The sequence below is a fragment of the Cheilinus undulatus genome, linkage group 3 (assembly GCF_018320785.1).
Source record: "Cheilinus undulatus linkage group 3, ASM1832078v1, whole genome shotgun sequence".
In the NCBI taxonomy this organism is placed as follows: Eukaryota; Metazoa; Chordata; class Actinopteri; order Labriformes; family Labridae; genus Cheilinus; species Cheilinus undulatus.
This window is the reverse complement of record NC_054867.1, coordinates 10,466,993-10,474,113: the sequence shown is the minus strand read 5'-3', so window position 1 is coordinate 10,474,113 and position 7,121 is coordinate 10,466,993. Positions and strand designations below refer to the sequence as shown.

At 40.3% G+C, this 7,121-nt stretch overlaps 1 pseudogene; it reads right to left on the bottom strand.

Annotated features, from left to right (window-relative positions):
- Nucleotides 1-367: 367 nt before the first annotated feature.
- Nucleotides 368-1,254, bottom strand: LOC121506745 (annotated as a pseudogene).
- Nucleotides 1,255-7,121: the final 5,867 nt, after the last annotated feature.

Genomic DNA, 7,121 nt, shown 5'->3' with positions numbered 1-7,121 from the left:
GTAAAGTTTGTTTATGGTTAGTGAGTATGAGACCACATCTAGCTATGGCTGAAGTTAAAATATTTATAAAAATGTTAAACAAAAGAAAAATTGTAATTTTTCATAAAACATCAATTAATTTTTCATGTAATTTTAACAAGATAGGTCATATAACCTACAAAAACTAAACAAAGAACATGTGCAATCAATGGCGTACTCTTTCCTCTGAAGTGATGGTCGTGCAGATGACCATTTAGCGCAGCAGCTCCGGCCTCTCTTTTTTTGTTCCTACTGTAGTTTGGAGTTTCAGCTCAGTTTAGGACCAGGACTCATTGAAAACAGGATCCAGTAGTATTTTTACATAGTGGTTTTACAAAGTCCACGCCCTTCATTTCCTCCGCTCAGCCTCCTCAAGGCTCTCTCTGACCACGTCTCTGCAGATCCAGTGTAGCTGTAGTTGATTTGTTGTTGTCCCCTCACCCTGCTTCCCTCGCCCAGCAGAGGTCACTAAAGAGTTACCGTGGCTGCTGTCTGTGTGCTCCTCCTGCAGCTTCCTGTCTCGCTGCTGTGACACCTGCTCCACCGGCCTCATCTGTACATCTCCAATCTGGACGTGAGGAGGGGCACCGATGATGAATGTGACTGCACTGGCTATGTCTTCATCTTTCAAACATTTTATACTTTGATACTCAGCAGCTGCTTTCTCTGGATCACTGTTGTGGTGCCAGAAGGCAAACTTTGTCTCCACCAGTCCAGGACATACACATGTGGCTCTGATGTGGGTGTTTGCTTCGCGGAGCTCTTGCCGTATCCCCTCAGTCAAAGCCGTCACAGCCACCACACATTTGGTGGCACAGTAGAAATGCTCATCAGCACTCGGTACCACCCTGTGCCCACCGGTACTGTTAATATTGATGATGTGTCCTCCTTCATTCATTTGTAGGCCTCATGGGTGCAGATCGACAGGGCTAACACATTCACATCAATCATGTTTCTCCAGCCCTCCATCTTTCTGCTGAGCAGGGGCTTGTTGTGGGCCAGTCCAGCATTGTTGATGCACACGTCCACGCCCTTGTGCAGCATTTTGTAAGGGATCAGTGTGCCGCTTTAGCCTGCACTCTGACATTCTGCTGCCAATTTCTCTATTTTGTCGACACTCCTAGGACATCCAACAACCCTCATGCCCTGCTGGACCAGTGCCCGAGCTACAGCAGCCCCATTTCCCACAGAGGCGCCAGTCACCAGGGCCACTCTGCCTTTCCACCGCTCCATCTCCTCCACACCACTCACACCGGGAAACACAGGAAACAGCAGTTCACAAGATCTACCCTTATTGTCTTAGTTTAGCGTGTCACAAACGTAGCAACTAGTATTATTATTATAGGGATGCAACAGTCCTCCAGTCTCAATCCATGCAGCATCCAGGACAGTGGCGGGCAGTGTGCCTGAACCAGTGACTGAGAATTTAAATCACACGTTACTTTTGCTCTGCTCCTGTGTTAGCTTTTACAACTCAATCATATGTTAACGGGTCGGTTTTGACCTGTGTCTTAAATCAGCTGTAAATAACACTAGAAACAACTATCATCCAATTTGTTTCTCATCTCTTGGTTACCTTGTTAGGCTTCATTATCTATGAAAATATTGGTTTTAATATATTTGTGTGGGCCTCTGGACCTTTCTTTGTCAGTGTACCCCTCGATTTCAATTTTAAAAAGTCGTAAAATGAACCTCAAGGGAGTCATGTAAATAAATAAAGGTTGTTGTGTTACCTGACCATTACTGAGGGGTATTAGAACACATCTCTTAAATAAATTTGTTTCAGATTTTTTTCATTTTAATATTATTAACTATAATGTCATCTATGGTGTTACGGGTCATTTCAACCCATATATATTTACTCCATGACACCTGAGAGTCATGGAGAGAGACTCTGCACAAGGCACAGACACACCTCTCACCTACTCACCCCTCGAGGGCTTCAAACTCAAGTCAGATGGACTTGAAGTCCTGCAGTCTAAATGATGTTCTATTTGAGTATCAATTAGCTTAATAATTCCTCTTGTAGATACTGTAGTTCCCTTTGGTTGCTTAACGAGCCAGTACATGTCTGCATTAACTCAGTCTAATATGAAGCAGACAGACGGACAGCTAGGATGGAGGGAGATGAGGAGAGAAAAGTTACAGTCAGGAGTAAAACACAATGCAGCATCAGACTGCATGCGCTGTTACGGACTGTGAGAGTAAGAAAAGTTTAGGTAACAGGTTTACTTTTAACCATTTAACTTTAATGTGACCTTCTTATTAAAGTACTATCACTGTCTGAGAGAACAGAAGGAACAGAAGGATTTCTTTATTTACATTATAAACATCAGTCAGGATGTGATTATAAACATGGATGTGTCTTATGTTGGAAATATCTGACTGTTACACTGGTTATAGTTATTCTATGTCAGGGTTATCAAATCTGTGGCTCATGGGCCAACTGTGGCCCTTTATCAATAAGTTTTAAGATGAGGTTGTTTCTATTTAATTAGTGAACATTTGATTCATTTACATAAACAGGGCACTCTTTTTTATGGTAAAATTAGAGGAAAAGTTAAAAAACGGAATTCCAAAATATTAAAATGGAATTTGGCAAAAAAATAAGATGGATTTCATAGGGCCCTAAAGGAGACATTCACAGACGGAGAAACAGGTGAGCTATAGACAAAGAAAACGTTCATATTTTATCAGCCCAACAAGTCCCTGAAATCACACCCAGATCCCACCCATGCTCTACATCGTCTTCTTCCTCAGAAACCTGCTCATCCATATCGCTGTACTGCTCTGCGTCCGCTCCCTCATTTTCACCAAAAAAATACTGTCCAGAACTTGGCCCACTGTAAATCCTCCTCTCATTTTTGCAGATTGCAAATTGGAGATTTGCACTCTGCAAGTCACCAACTCTATGAATTGACCTCACATGTCTGGACATGACTGTCTTTGTTTTGTTTTTTTTTTGTGCAGGGGAAAACAAGGCAAAATGAGAATCCACTAAATCTCATATGATTGGAAGAGGAGCTGGCTTCTCAGTGTGTTGGCTGACAGTGCACTTATGATTTCAGTTTTGGCTCTAATTATTGCTTTATATTTTTAGTTTTCTAACCTGGTCGACAGTGACCTTAACAAGACAAGGGCCATAATTTCAACCAGAGCGTTTCATAATTTGGTGAATTTATTTATTTTTTATTGTTTTGTTGAAATAGAGGTTCCTGACAAAGTAAAGAAGCCTTGATGCAATAAACAAATTTATGTGGTAGTTTTATGCATTTAAAACCAAAAATGGGTCGGTGCCGACTCTAACACAGGACTAAGGTTTACAGCTGACAACTTGTTGATTAAGGTTGGAAAAGTTCAGCGGACGATGTGACGGGACGTAAGCACATCAGCATCCTGTGACAGAGCCTCTGCAGACCCACAGAAACTAACGCAGGCACCGATGCGCACACAAACATCATGGCCGAGCACTGGAGCGTGAGCTCTCTGTCTTGAAAACACAAGCATTACTTTTCCTTCCTCAGGATAAGGGACAAAAAGAACAGGGAAGTAAACTTTTCCACTGGAAGTACTGACTTAAACACACGCTACAGCTAAGCTAGTTTCCATAGAGCCAAATGCTACACACACACCGTTAACCCAGGTGTAACACTTAACTTTCCTCAAGTCAGAATTAAACACACACACAAGGGGAGACGTTTAAGGAAAATAGAAAACCTTCATATTCAATTAATATTTGACAATGAAGGAAACAATTCTGAACAAATATAACCAATAAAGCTCTCAAGAGAACGTCATAAATTCAGAGCGTCACATATTTAATTAACACCTCCACCAGAATGAATGCACATGTCGTACGTTAAGTTAAAACAAAGTAGATCACAATAAAGACAATGATTTAAACACAGTCTTTATAAATTAAAGTCCCAATCTAACAAAAAAACAAACCTGTACCACTTCAAGCACTTTTAAGTGTCTTTTTAGTCTTTTAAAGTTTGTGATGCACGCAAACGCAATATAGTCTATAATCCAAAAGGAAATGAAGGAAAAACACGATAAATCTACACAGCAAAAAAAAAAAAAAACAAAACACAAAAATATGCGATCAATCGCTAATACTGGTATACCAGGTAAAAAAAATAACAAAAAAGAGACGATCTCACAAAGATCCAAGCATATTCCCACCAGGGAAGTAATCCTTTTCCTGCTCCCTGATACGCGCTCCAGCCTCCACGCAGGGAATCCAACCAGGACACTGTTGAATGTCTTCTGTAAACTGCTGCTTATTTTTACTTTTGGTCATTTTTTAACAGTTCAGTTTGTTATTTTTTATTTCAGGCCCTAATCTCTTAGGTCCACCTGCTCCTTTCCCGGTTCTCTCCTTCTCCGCCTCTTCCTCCACGACGCATCCTTCTTATATTATCTCATTTTATTTTCTTTATCACCCCCATGTAGTCAGAATGGTACAATCTTAGTTACATGACAACATTCGACTATGATGTTCATAGTCAAATCAGACTCCTCTGAATCAAACTGTAGGATCGCCGACCATTCCAGGTCACCCCTACTAAAGACATCTTGATGATACCAAGACATTTGGAAAAATACTTGGTGGACTGACCACAAGGTGTGCCCTGTTACATCTGGACTAAAACTAACCCAGCATTTCATCAAAAGAGAAGTATATAATACCAACAGTCAAACATGGTGGTGACAGTGTGATGGTCTGGGGACACTTTGCTGCTTCAGGACCTGGACTACTTGATGTAATTGATGGAAGCATGAATTCTGCTGTCTTGCAGAAAATGCTGAAGGAGGGTGTCCAGCCTCAAGCTCAGGCAGCAGGGGAAATGGTCTGAAACACACCAGCAAGTCCATCTCTGATTGGATTAAAAAATATATAAGGGGCACAGGTGACCTAGTGGTTTAAGTTGCGCCCCATGTTTGTAGTTGGCCCAGGTTTGAATCTGGCCTTTGGCACTTTGTCGCATGGCTCTCTTCAGCTCTCTCATCCCTGTTTCCAATTCTGTACACCACTAATCAGAAACTGTGAGCCTGGGGGCCATATCAGGCCCCCCAAAGCTCCCTATCCGGCCCCCAGAAGATCATTAAATTCAGAAAAGGCAAAAAAGAAGATGTGGTTTTATGGGTATCTTTTGGCTACAGCTGTTAAATCAAAATGATTAACATTGAAAAAGTTTTAGAACGACATAATATTTGATCTGTTTGAAATTCCCTTGTCAGCCATTATTAGTAAATATCTAAAAACTGTATTTTAAAAAATAGTCAGACTGGCGGAAATGTTGCAAAAAGGGCCAGAAAAAGTGGTGAAATGGGGTAAAATAGAATAGAATAAACCTTTACTGTCATTGCAGAATAAAAGTACTGTGCAACAAAATTTTGTTATGGCTCTGTACAACAATGCAATATTAAAAAGAGATAGTCGGAAATAGATTTAAAAAGTATAAATAGATTAAAAAATAAAGATAATTAAAAGCTACACATATAATTACACATTGTGCAAACAGTGTGCAAGTGATGGCAGGTGATGGCACGGATGTGTGGGGTCTTTAGAGATGCTGGTTGCTTTTTTGAGGCACCTGGTGGTGTAGAGTGGCAAAAATGGGTGATAACTGTCAAAATGGGTTGTGGAGTGGCACAAAGGGACAAAAATTGACTGTTAAAGTGGTGAAAAGAGTGGCAAAAATGGGTAAAAGAGGAAGAAAGGGGCAACAGGTATCAAAAATGGGTTAAAAGGGGCAAAAATGGTGGAAAAAAATTATGAAAAAGGGATAAAAAGTAGTACAACCGATGAAAAGTTGCAACAATACTGGCACAAAGGTGATAAAACATGAAAGAAAATTAGGGAAAAGGATTAAAGACTGAAGAAAAATTGGGTTAGATGGGCATAAAATATAAAAAATGAGTTAAAAGTGGCAAAATTATAGCAAACATAGCCGTGGAGTAGTGAAAGTAGTGAGAAAGGGGTTAAAAAGTGGCACACGGGCTATTATTGGAAGGAAGGTGGCTAAAAGGGGATTAAAGACTGGCAAAATGGGCAAAAAGTGGCAACAAATATAAAATAGGTCAAGAGTGGACAAAAAAAGGTTGCGGAAATGGTCAAATGAAGCAGTGAAAAGTCATTAAAAATTGTCAAAAATGAGTTAATATTGTCCTTATTTGCAACTGGGGAGGATCTATTTTCTGGATTTTCAGGGGTCCATTCTCAGGGATTTGAAAGAAAATACAAATACTAAAAAAATAATGTAAATCGGAGCAAAATATTGATTTAATTTTCTTTATTTTGAAGTCCGGCCCCCAGAGATTCTGTCACGACTAAATCTGGCCCTTGTGCAAATGTACTTGGTGACCCCTGCTGTACACTGTCCTGCCTATAAAGGCCTTAGAAAGTCCAAAAATAAATCTTAAAAAAAGGAAGGTTCTGGCGTGGCCTACTCAAGGTCTGGACTTAAATCTGATTGAGGTGCTGTGGCATGATCTTAAAGAGACCATTCATGCTGATTTAAAACAATCCTGCAAAGAGCAAGACAAAATTCCTCCATGTGAAAGACACACTGGCACTTATCACAATTGCTTGCTGATAGATTTTGCTGCCAAGAGTGGAACAACCAGGTTTAAGGTTTGGGAGGAAAGACTTTTCCACTGAGGGAAAAGTCGGTGTGGATGGCTTTTTTCAATAAATAGATGAAATCATTTAAATACTGTATTTAGTATTTACTCAGGTTATCTTTGTCTAACATCAAAATAGTTTGATGGTCTGAAACATTATGTGTGGCAAATGTGCAACAAAAGAAGATGAAATCAAGAAGGGAGCAAATATTATTTCATGGTGCCGTAATCTGGCTGCCACAGGATATACAGCGAACAGAAGTGTGTATTTTAACCCTGGTCAAAGGGACATTTAAGAGTCAACAAATACTCCCCACTTTGCAGAGCGCTGATTGGTTGTCAGTGTTGTCTTTCTGGTTTTATCCGACAGGCTGACCTGGTGTTGTATTTACTGTGAATTGCCTGGTATTCAGTCTGTTCTCTTACTACATCTGAACTGTTATCCTCTCAAACATGGGTGGTGGACTCTCACA